Source organism: Diadema antillarum, unplaced genomic scaffold, assembly GCF_040938485.1.
Source record: "Diadema antillarum isolate AM-2024a unplaced genomic scaffold, OU_Dant_1.0 seq00001678_RagTag, whole genome shotgun sequence".
NCBI classification, from domain to species: domain Eukaryota; kingdom Metazoa; phylum Echinodermata; class Echinoidea; order Diadematoida; family Diadematidae; genus Diadema; species Diadema antillarum.
This window is the reverse complement of record NW_027272373.1, coordinates 51,222-62,820: the sequence shown is the minus strand read 5'-3', so window position 1 is coordinate 62,820 and position 11,599 is coordinate 51,222.

Genomic DNA, 11,599 nt, shown 5'->3' with positions numbered 1-11,599 from the left:
CTACAGATATCAAAACCTGACTCACTTACAAATACACGCAGTTAACGCACAATGCATAAATTTGAAGTTTCCATATAAACCATATATGTGACCCGCTACAACAAAATGATCCTAAAGTCGGGCGAGGTCAATTACTTGAAAATTGCATGACACAATTCCCTAATCTTTCTGCTTTAAATTGATATATAACACATCTTATAAAAATAATCGGCTGCGGAGATATCAATGTTTAAAAGAGGGCATGTCGAGACGTTATATACTTCGTCTCGAGTCGAGACGCTATATACTTCGCTGTATTTTTTTATAGTCTAGTTAGTCATCGATGATTGAACACATGATATCTCAATCACTGCTCATATGCGACCTCTAAACATTATTCTATTCATAAATTTTATGATTCCTTTTTTCATGTTTTGTTCTTTGTTTATATTTTCATTTTTGTTCAGTTTTGTTTACCGCCATGATAGGCGGCAATCCGCAAGGGGGATCTCCCCCCCCTTCGATTTTTAAAGCTCATTAGAATTTTCTTTAAATTTGTTATTATTTTCATAGATTTCGTATCTGCAATCCTGTTCAAATGGTTATGATGGAAATGAAATAAATTTTGGTTTACAATTTTTCCTATGCAGTTTGTCCCCCCCCCCAAAAAAAAAAAAACAGATTTCGCATTGATAACACCAACAATGAATAAATTGCCTAAATACTACTTCATGGTCTTAAAATATAACATTTTAGCTCTATTTTGCAGAAAACTCCATTCGATTTGGTCAAGCGGTCACAGAAAAATGTGGATTGTTGTAAAGCATGTCATGAGTCTGATTCTTCCAAGTTTAGCACTTCAATGATCTTGTGTGTGAATACAATAGACAGAACTTGGAGGGAAGAGATTCCCGACATCCTCTACAAAATTCCTCATTTCTCTTTGACCATTGAAGCAAATCGAATGGGGTTTTGTGCAAAATGGGGACATTGAGTTATAGTTTCCTACTCTGAATTTGTATTTAGATTGATTCAATATTTTTAAATAATCATTGTGAGGGTCCCGTTGTAATTTTGTTTGGGTCGTAGGGTATATTCAACAGTGTGCATCAGAGCATGTTTGTATTTTCAAAGACAGTCTTGAGATGGGGTTGCAACTGACAAAATGTATCTCTATCTCCTGAATTATACACGCATGATCGTAAGCACATAATAATAGTCCATGGGCCAAGACCCGAAAAATGGGTTTTGGTACCATCTGAGGTGGCACAACCTTTTTGGTGTCAGTTTGTTTGTCGGGCATAGATATGCTTATCAAGCTATGATAGCATTTCCAAATGAGTAGCTTAGTCAAATTAAATGAATTTTTAACCAATTTGGTCTCGTTTTTATATCCCTTTACTTCTGAATCGAAACTAAACCGCTATACAAAGAAGAGCACTGCCTTCTGTATGTCCACAGGTGTTCTGTTGTAAACGCGGTGCGTTTAGTCTTTATTCAAGGCAGCGAAGGGAATATCCAAAGGGTTATGATGTCCACAGCTGTCACGCGGTGCGCTTAGTCTTTATCTAGACCAATGTACCGTTATCATATCTAAAGTTCCTCTTAAAAGGGATTATCTATACTGTTTTTATACTACCCTATCAACAAATACATCAGTTTTAAACAAAAATCACTCTGTTCATTTACAATATCATTCATTATAATGTATCGTAGTGTACCGGTACATTGTTTTTGCATTATCTTATATTGTTGGAGGGAAATAAAGCGACATTGGCTTGGTATCAGCGTTTTCACCATAGCGTTTTCGCCGGAAAATGATAAATAATTGAAAGATACGGTAAAATTCACGAGGAATTGCTTTTGTTGCTGTTGTTGTTTTTAGATAAAAGGATATACACTGTATCATACGCTTTGGATATTCCCTTCGCCGTCTAGAATAAAGACTAAGCGCTGTGGACATCATAACCTTTGGATATTCCCTTCGCTGCCTTGAATAAAGACTAAGCGCACCGCGTTTACAACAGAACACCTGTGAACATACCATAGAGCTGCATTTTACAGCTCTACGGAACATACAGAAGACAGTGCTCTTCTTTGTATAGCGGTTAGTTTCGATTCAGAAGTATAGGGATATAACAGCGAGACCAAATTGGTTAAAAATTCATTTACTATGACTAAGCTACTCATTTGGAAATGCTATCATAGCTTGATAAGCATATCTATCCCCGACAAACAAAATGACACCAAAAAGGTTTTGCCACCTCAAATGGTACCAATATCTGGCCTGGCCCATGGACTAATACCCAGGATTTTTCTTCCGTGGTTGGGGCGGGGTGGGGAGGGGGAGCGAGTATCCCACTGCGGCCATGCAAGGAACCTTTTTGCATTTTAGAAGTGATTTTCTCTTCTGGTGCACACAATTGGTGCACACTTTTGGTGGAAATTTCTGAAAATTCCAATAAAAAAGTAAGACAATTGATATTCAGGAACAAGGTTTGGTTTGGTTTGGTTTGGTTTATTTCTGCATTTTCTTTCTCCAGATATAATATCAAATGAAAACAAAGAGACACAGAGTATACAAAAAAAGGAGAGTATAACATACGAATCAGTATAAGAAAATGTCAATTTCATAACAAAACCTGTCTGTAATAGCGTATGAATCAAAGTAACATATTAAGGCATACTGTATTGAACAAAGGAGCAATCAATACAGGGGACCGTCATCATAAGCAGAGCTTGACGTGAATGAGGTCGAATTTATCTTAAACGAATACATTACAACACCAATAGATCATGGTCGTCAACAAGGAGGGGGGGGGGTGCGTTGGGTGCGAATGCACCCCCCCCCCTTCAGCACTTTACTTGTGACCAGTCCAAATTGAGATACTAGCCCAAGTGCGAGCCTTAGCCTCATAAAAATTTTGGAGGGGCAAGGATATCATAATTTTGCCCCCCCCATAATTAATCATTCCCGAGATGAGAAGAATTTCTTGCTTTTTTGAAAGAAAAAAAAAAAGTTCCCCCAAATAAAACATTTTGGCTCCTGCGGTGTTTTTAATACGGCAGTTTTTACTCTTGATATCTGTTAATTACACACCGACACAGAACTTTCATATTTTGATTTTGATATCAATTATGTGATCGTGCATCACAAAACGACAAAAAGTCGCACCTATCCTTCTACATTGTTCTTAAGTTTGGGATCACTAATTGAATGGAAAAGTGCATTTGTAGCAGTTTTTTCACAATCTTTTTTTTATTACTTACAGTATAGTTATCAGGTATGTCTTACAGAGGCCCCTTTTCATTTCTGGATAACCCTTTGCACACTCTTCATTTTCAAGTCTAGTAACTTGTGAAATGACATAGCTACTGCGTTGAAAGTTTGCATTAATCATGGATAGAATGTGCCAAAAGAGCATATTCAGCCTAATTTCATAATCTCTTCATTGTTATTGATCCAGTGGTTTAACACCCTGTTTTTGTTTTGTTTTATTGTCCCATATTCATCGCACAGCTAGCACGGTTTGTTGAAGATTAAAGCCTTACAATCGTGGCGAGTGGTTTGTGCGGCACGGAGACGAACGCAACACGCTGCCTCCCCCATTCTGTACCAAATGTAGTGACACCAAATGAGAATAGCGCTGGTTCAATGGGTCAGCGAACAACACTTTAGACTACAAATCTCCTGACCCAAAATGGCTGCCCGAGCCACGAGAGCTTCTGATTGGACGCACACTCTCAGTGCGCATGCGCTTGAAGAGAGGCCAAAAGAGCCATGTGTCTTCTGGCCTCTCTCCTCCAATCACCGCAGCTCGCGGTCACAATGTTTGTGTTTGATGCGTACACACACACGCACACACACACACTCATGTCTCAGTGGCAGCATTGTCCCACACGTTTATGGATATAGCATTGCTCAATTGCATGCACAAACTTCGGTCGTTCGGGAGATTACGAAATAACGCACCATTAGGGGTGACGATCGTCCGACTTTAGGAAAGTGTTAAAGGGATCGTATAGTTTTGGTTGAGACCTAATTTCAGGTTTCTAACATTTTTGGTGAGATAATGAGAAACCTCTTATTAAATATGAAAGAGCATGTAATTCCATGAGGAATTCAACACATATTTGATGACAATTGGTTTGAAATGGCTGAGATATCCAAAACAGAGCGATTCTAATTATAAAGGGGATGGCTAGTAACTGATCACTGGGAATCAGTGGGAATGCTGGGGGATGGTTGTTCCAATTCTTGTGGGATTCATTTAAGAGTACATAATATTGTTGTGTGAAAATAACAAGTGTATAGTGAGGTGACCGCACCTCGTCAGGGGCCCGAATACCGTCAGCCCGCTTAAAATTGTGACAAGCGCACTAAACAAAAATTTATGCCCGGGACTGTGTTCAGTACGCTTGAAACTTGACAGGCTACCACAACCAAGCAAATTGTGGTGAAAACCGAACAGTTTTTTGCGAAAATCTGAAGTTTATACGAGGAATACGTGTTATAAATATAAGTATCATCACGGTCACCCGCACGCATCTTTTATGTGTATGTCTATGGGAGCATCACGGTCACCCGCACACGTCTTTCATGTGATTTGTCTATGGGAGCGCGGGTGGCGAGTTGAGGGCCCCTTCCTTAGCGCACAACACTATTCCGCATCGTTTGCATTTGGCGACGATAGCTGCAAATTTTCGATATTGGTCAGTGAACATCTTGAGCATTTTTCCTGTTTGTGAGTGGGATTTCATAGAATTTCAGAGACGAAATGTGATTCAAATATGCATAAACATTACTTATGACGAGGTACGGGTCACCCAAGCATATATTATGCTTCAGAACGGTCTCATATTCAAATAATGTGCAGTTTAACGCCCCGTCACTGCACAGGCATGCTAACCTGGAAACATTAAACTGCACATTACTTGAATATGAGACCATTCTGAACCTAATAATTTTCACACAACAATAGATATATAATATACTCTTAAATGAATCCCACAAGGATTGGAACAATCATCCCCCAGCATTCCCACTGATTCCCACTGATCAGTTACTAGCCATCCATGTCTGGCGACTTTTTGTTGGTTTTGTGTATCTCAGATACATTGACGACATTGACGACATTTTCATAATTTTGCCCCACAGTGAAGAAGACCTTGCAGCCTTTCACGAGGCATTTAACAAACACAATCGTCACATCCAGTTCACAATGGAGTGCTCCAGAGAGAAAATCCACACCCTGGATGTCAACGTATCTAAAAATGGGAGTATGCTTTCTACTAATGTGTACATAAACCCACGGATTCTTTCACCTATACCTTGAATACAATTCGTTCCACCCCTTTCACACGAAACAATCAATTGTGTGGAAGGATAGTATGCCGTGTTTTGGAGTTTGGAGCCGTATATCTCAAACAAAAAATAACTTTATCTAAGAATTTGCATTTCAAGAAATGAGAATTTCGAAGTGAATTGATAGTATGATTTCGTAGCAATCATTTTTGCTTTTGCTTACTGCACCGAGTCGTCACTCAGACTTTTTGTCAAGTCAGGTAAGTGAAGCAAAGTCTTTCATCTGTGCAAGCATTTTCTTTTTCCAAAGTGGATTTCTCTGAAATTCTTCTTTCTATTATTCTACTACAGTTAAATCTCGTCTTGTTTTAGTCTGCTTATCCAGCGATAGCAACAAGATCAATTTCTGAATTGAATTTCCGATTCTCCTAAAAAATGCCTAATGTTTTCCACCACATCGTGTATTTGCAAATTTTGGGAACGCACGATACATGTCTAGATGATTCCTTTAGTATATCAAAGATAGCTCTTGAAGCCAGAGCAAGTTTTATGAAAAATCCGCATATTTTAATCATCCGTGTGAGGCTATGTTGCCGTGAGATATTTATGCACTTCACGTCAGTGAACTATCGAATATGAATCATTGTTAATCTCTGGAAAGCTGTAGTTTTAGCCTATAAAGGAGGAGCAAAGTCGATCACAGTAGCAGAGACGTAGGTTTATTGTCATGATTAGCAACGCAAACATGAATGCTATGATCGATAATAGGTAAAGAATTACAATATAATAAATTGTTCTCTGCCCTCCAGTAAATTTTCTCTTTCTGTTGGTCTCTCTTTCAGCCTTGGGATGTTCTTGTGATGCATTTCTTTCTGCATGTATGTGGAAATATAGGTCGATAAGAAGGCGTCTGTCAACAATCCTTTGCATTCACAGCCATTGGACCAAAACCGTCGTCTTCTCCTACTCTTCTCGTGTGCAACTTTATAATTTGATTGGTTACTGATTTGCTGCATTTACCGTCATGTGCATTAACTATAGACAAACCACTTGCTCTATTGACAATAATTTATTAAAACATAATGTTATGCCGGCCTCACCTATCTACTGTAGGCCAACTTCCCTAAATATAGTCCTAACATGGTAAGTTTACTTGCCCATTTTCAGGGCATAGGCATTCCGAAAACACACTTACAATCAAATTAACTGAACGAATTAAAACGTAAAACATAATTTCCATGTAATAAAATGAAAGTTCCTCCTGAAGCAATGCAATTTCAGAACATTATATACCCGATAGTGGATTCTAAGTGATAATTCATATTTGGTTTATACGTCAAATTACAATAACGGACCATAGCAGTATTAGTCACGCTTGATGCTAACAGCTTGTTAGCTGCATGCAGTTTAATAATTATTTAGACCTATACTGCCAGGGCACTATTCGATGAGGAAGCACTATCGTTCTTCATACCCACTACTGTACAGGGATTGGGCTTCAGGAATAAAACTCGGATACACCGACTATGTTGCATTTCATACGTTTGATCTCACAATAGACATCCGAAAGGCCAACACGCCAACTTTAGAGGTCAAAAACATCCGACGTCATCCGGGGACTGCCATTTCCGCCGAGCAATCCGGGATGGTCCGTGTAGCTGCTTTGTAGATGCCGTGTTGATCCGTGTAGTAGCCGGATTGGACCGGCATGGTCCGTGTAAGCGCCGTGTAGATACTGTGAAGATGCCGTGTTGATAGTGTGTGCACAGGAAACGCTCGTCGACGCTCAATCCAGGGCGAAATTATCCCTGAACTGCAAAATCTATTACGAGTTTTTCTATCAAAGATATGACAAATGAAAAAGAGTTATTTTCCTCTTTTTCCATGATAAATACGACGTTCCGGTACATTCAAACATAACTAAAATTTCGCGAACTTTTCCGATGATACAATGGAGAGATTGGCCCTATTGTTCATTTAGAGCTATTCAGGATAGAGAGATAAACCATGATCTTACAATTGATTTGTGACATCATCTCATTCCCTACAGTTGCAAACAATGTGGTACCAGCTACAGAAGTATCCAATATACAGATTTGATTGTATGTTTGAAAAAGATCAAAAAGTTACTTTGACATAAATGCAGCCGTTGAAGTACTATGGAACAACTATCAGGCTCCTTCTCAAACATAACCTCTAGGTCAAGCAGAGATGCGGCAGCATTCAAACCTGCAGGGACGAAACAAATAGAAATGTCTATGAAATCGTTGCGACCAAAATTATTGTACATAACCAATTTACTCTCATTAAGATTTTTTTTTTCACTGATCTAATAAGTTATGGGATACCTCATAAAGCTCAAGAAAAGAGAGAGAGAGAGAGAGAGAGAGAGAGAGAGATAAAGAATGAGAGAAAAGGGAATGGCTTTAACAATGCTTCTGCAAATGATGCATTGCACACATGGAGCGAAGATTATTTATAGGTTTCCAGCTCAATTTTGTATTGTTTGTCACGCAAACTTATAAAAACGAAACAAAACAGTCGAGTTCACGATACTTGTGATCGCTTCGTTGAATCGTATCATTTCTTACGAATTCATTGTCGTTCATTCAATTCGTCATTCGCGCAACATACATTTTAATGGAGTCAGCCAATTTAAATTAAGAGCATAGGAGTATACCTTTAACATTTAAATCCATTCCCGTCTCATACAATTAGTTATCCTTGCAACAACAAAAAGTGCAAACGTTTTAAGGTGCATTTAGGCATAGTCCCAGATAGGTATACGTAAAGAGGCCTTTTGCCTACTGGCATTATTCATCTCTTACCAACTAGTATACAAGTGAGACATGAAAATAATGGAATCAACTGGTACCAGTAAACTTTTACTAGTATCAACAGCTCACCAGTGCGAATTCACCAGATACAAACTGGTTAGCAAGAGCAAGACTTCAACTGGTATCATCTGGTTTCATTGAGTATTGCTTATTTCGTTACTGGAAATTAAGAGTTACCTTCTGATACCCGGGTTGAAAACAGTCAAGATCAGTTTAAACCAGTAGAGACCAATTAAAAGTATTCAATACTGGTTTCTACTGGCTTTTCCTTTTTTTCAATGTGGGTGGGGTTTCATCAACTATACATATCGAACAATTTCATTTGGAAGACAAATTGCTGTTTGTTTGTGTTTTTGTTTGTTTGTTTGTTTGTGTGTGTGTGGGTGTGTGTGTGTGTGTGTTTATTTTTAAGATGCAACTGGCATTTGTTTGCCCATGCTAAATTGCAGAAATGGAAATACGGAAGGACAAGCATTTACAATGCAACGTTCGAGCTTGTGATGTCACATATTGTGTACAACGCTATAAAGAAAATTCAACATATTTTCACTTTTTTGACATAATAAAACAACACTTGACTTGCCTCTTTCAGAATACAAGGGGATTAATATTTCCCTTGACATACATCAGTGACAAGTCAAGGAAATGTGAACTTTTTGCAAAAAAAACATGAAATTCTCTTTATATTTTCCTTATATTGTTCTACCCATATGACATCACACACTGTAGTAGTCTTCTCATTAAGCAGTGTCTGCGCAGATACTTTGAAAATTTATAACTTTTGAATGGATCGTCCAATTTTCCCCAAACTTTCACTAATGTATTCTACTAATATTGCCGCATTCACTCAATCCACATGTACATGAAGGTGGACTTGTCCTTCAAGCTCCGTGTTGTATCTGTCAAATTCATGGGCCTTATTTGGCTAGTGACGAACTCCTTGGCTGTATGACTTGTGAGCTGTTTGACTTGTTGGTGTCTGTCTAGTGAGATGACCCCTAAATTTGGCCGAGACCAGATTTGTCTTTCTCTGTCCAGCGCGCTACATGTAAATCACAAAACCTCGAAGCGCAACATAATACCACACTTACTCACACATACAAATAAAAATCGGACGCATTACTCCATCTAAACTCATTCAAATTTCTAAGTAACAGGGGAAATGCTTGAAAAAAAAAACAACCCTGAGATTGTTAAAGAATATTGAAGTAAGGATGCATTGCTGATGGGGTAGAAGATGTTAATTTTACGGCATGGAATGCAGCTTTAGGAATGTTTGACAAGCGGAAACACAGCTTCTTAAAAGTCTGCACCTGATGGAATTGTTTTAATTCAATGTCCATGACTTTTCACCGATTGACGTGTCAAACTCTTTAAGGTTAACAAATACAATTCTGAAAAACGTATGTTGCGACACGGATTGTCGCCCCTACACGGATTGTCGCCTGGCGACAATCCGTGACGCTTGTGCAGTTCCCAGTTTTTGACCTCGAAGGCGACAATCCGTGTTGGCAAAAAATTTGTTGCGACACGGATTGTCGCCCCGTCACGGATTGTCGCCCCGGGCTCGGGGTGGTTCCTCCGGTGTTAAGCTTTGGTGGGATGGGTATGACTGGTAAGTTATGCGTATGTGTGTGTGAGTGTGTGCGTGTGTGTGTGTGCGTGTGTGTGTGTGTGTGTGTGTGTGTGTGTATTGTGAGCTGCATGATATGTGATGTGTATGATATGGTGTGTGAGGGTGTGTGTGTGTATGTGTGTGTGTTTGGAGTATAATAATACAATTATTATGTAGAAATTGTGCATGTGTGGTGGTTGTATAGTGGTAGTGGTTTGTTTGTCTATGTGTATACGTGTGCCTGTATGCTTACGTGTGTATGTGGAATATAGTGGCGCTACTGTGGCATTACAAACGCCTTCAGAGTGTATGAGCACGTGTTTAAAGAATTCACACCAGCGTTGATCTAAGGATATCAGCGGTGAGGCGGGCTAGGCGAGAGAGAGACCGAGAGAAAATACATACGAGGGAGGTACCCTCCCCAAATGTTATTTGTCTTTGTTCATTTTTCACTGCAGTCATTTTCTTCCATCAGCCTTATAAACTAGAACGTCCATACCACTATTCTTTGTCCCAGAATAGGTTTGGCATGCTTTATGCATGAGCGAATAATTTCCACACGCTGTAAAAAATTTGTCAATCGCTAGTTGATTTTAGCACAAACGAACTGCCATTGCACACCGCTAATACATACGTAATACAAACGAACACCAACAAACACTCAAACAAATCCTCATAATGCAAATAAACCAACTCAACACTTGTTTTCCTTGACATTTATTGATTTCATTCAAATCGTTCATAAATCGACTCATTCTGGGTGTAACATGAACAAAAAAAGTTACAAATGGCAATTCGAAACACAAACAAATCCATTTGTCAATCTTTACCACAAATAATCTCACTTCAACATAGATAACTCGTTTATAGACCAACCCTACTAATAATTTCTTCACGAGAAAGTTTTGACATGTAGGGCCCTATATACCAAACCTATATTCCTTGAATATATTGGTTTGGATCATGTGACACCTTCTTATTTACAAGGGCATATACATAAGAAAACACAAATACATTGCACAAATCTAGAATGAAATCAGTCATAAAAAACCCGACCACCCCCTCCCCTCCCCATCCGAAACAAATCTAGGGCCTACATCTATCCTAAATATTAAATCCTACCAACATCTGTCATACCATTTATAACTATCCTTCTTCAAATCCAATCCCCAACCCACCAACCCCTAAACCTGAATCATCCCACACCCACATTCACCAACCCAAATACTACACACACACACACACACACACACACACACACACACACACACACACACACACACACGAAGGTTCGTTATTCCGAAGTTTCGTTTTTTCCGAGGCTTCATTTATCCGAAACACACAATTCCCTATACCTAGAGGTTCGTCGATCCAAAAATGAAATTCGGAATAACGAACCTTCGGAATAATGAGCCTTCGGACGAATGAGCCTTCGGACGAATGAGCCTTCAGAATAACAAACTTTTGCAATAAAGAAATGTAACCCCCTTCCAACATACCGACGCACACCCGAACCGACACCACATTCCTTCCTGATGAAACGATTTCCCAATGTTGATAAATAAGACATAATGGACCGTATGCAGAAAAGCAGCATCCGCCCGCACGCAAGCTCCACCCCGAATTCATATACAAATCTGCCAAACAAACTCATCAAATTCAAAGCTGCTGATAAAATCAATATCAACGTTTATGCCAGCAACAGCTTATAGGTATCCATCCCCACGCGCAGCTAAAAAACACATACGCAAAAAACTGACATAATAAACACATTCTTCCATCACACACACACACACACACACACACACGCACACACACACACACAAACGGACACTAAATTATCATGTCCACGCGCACATACAC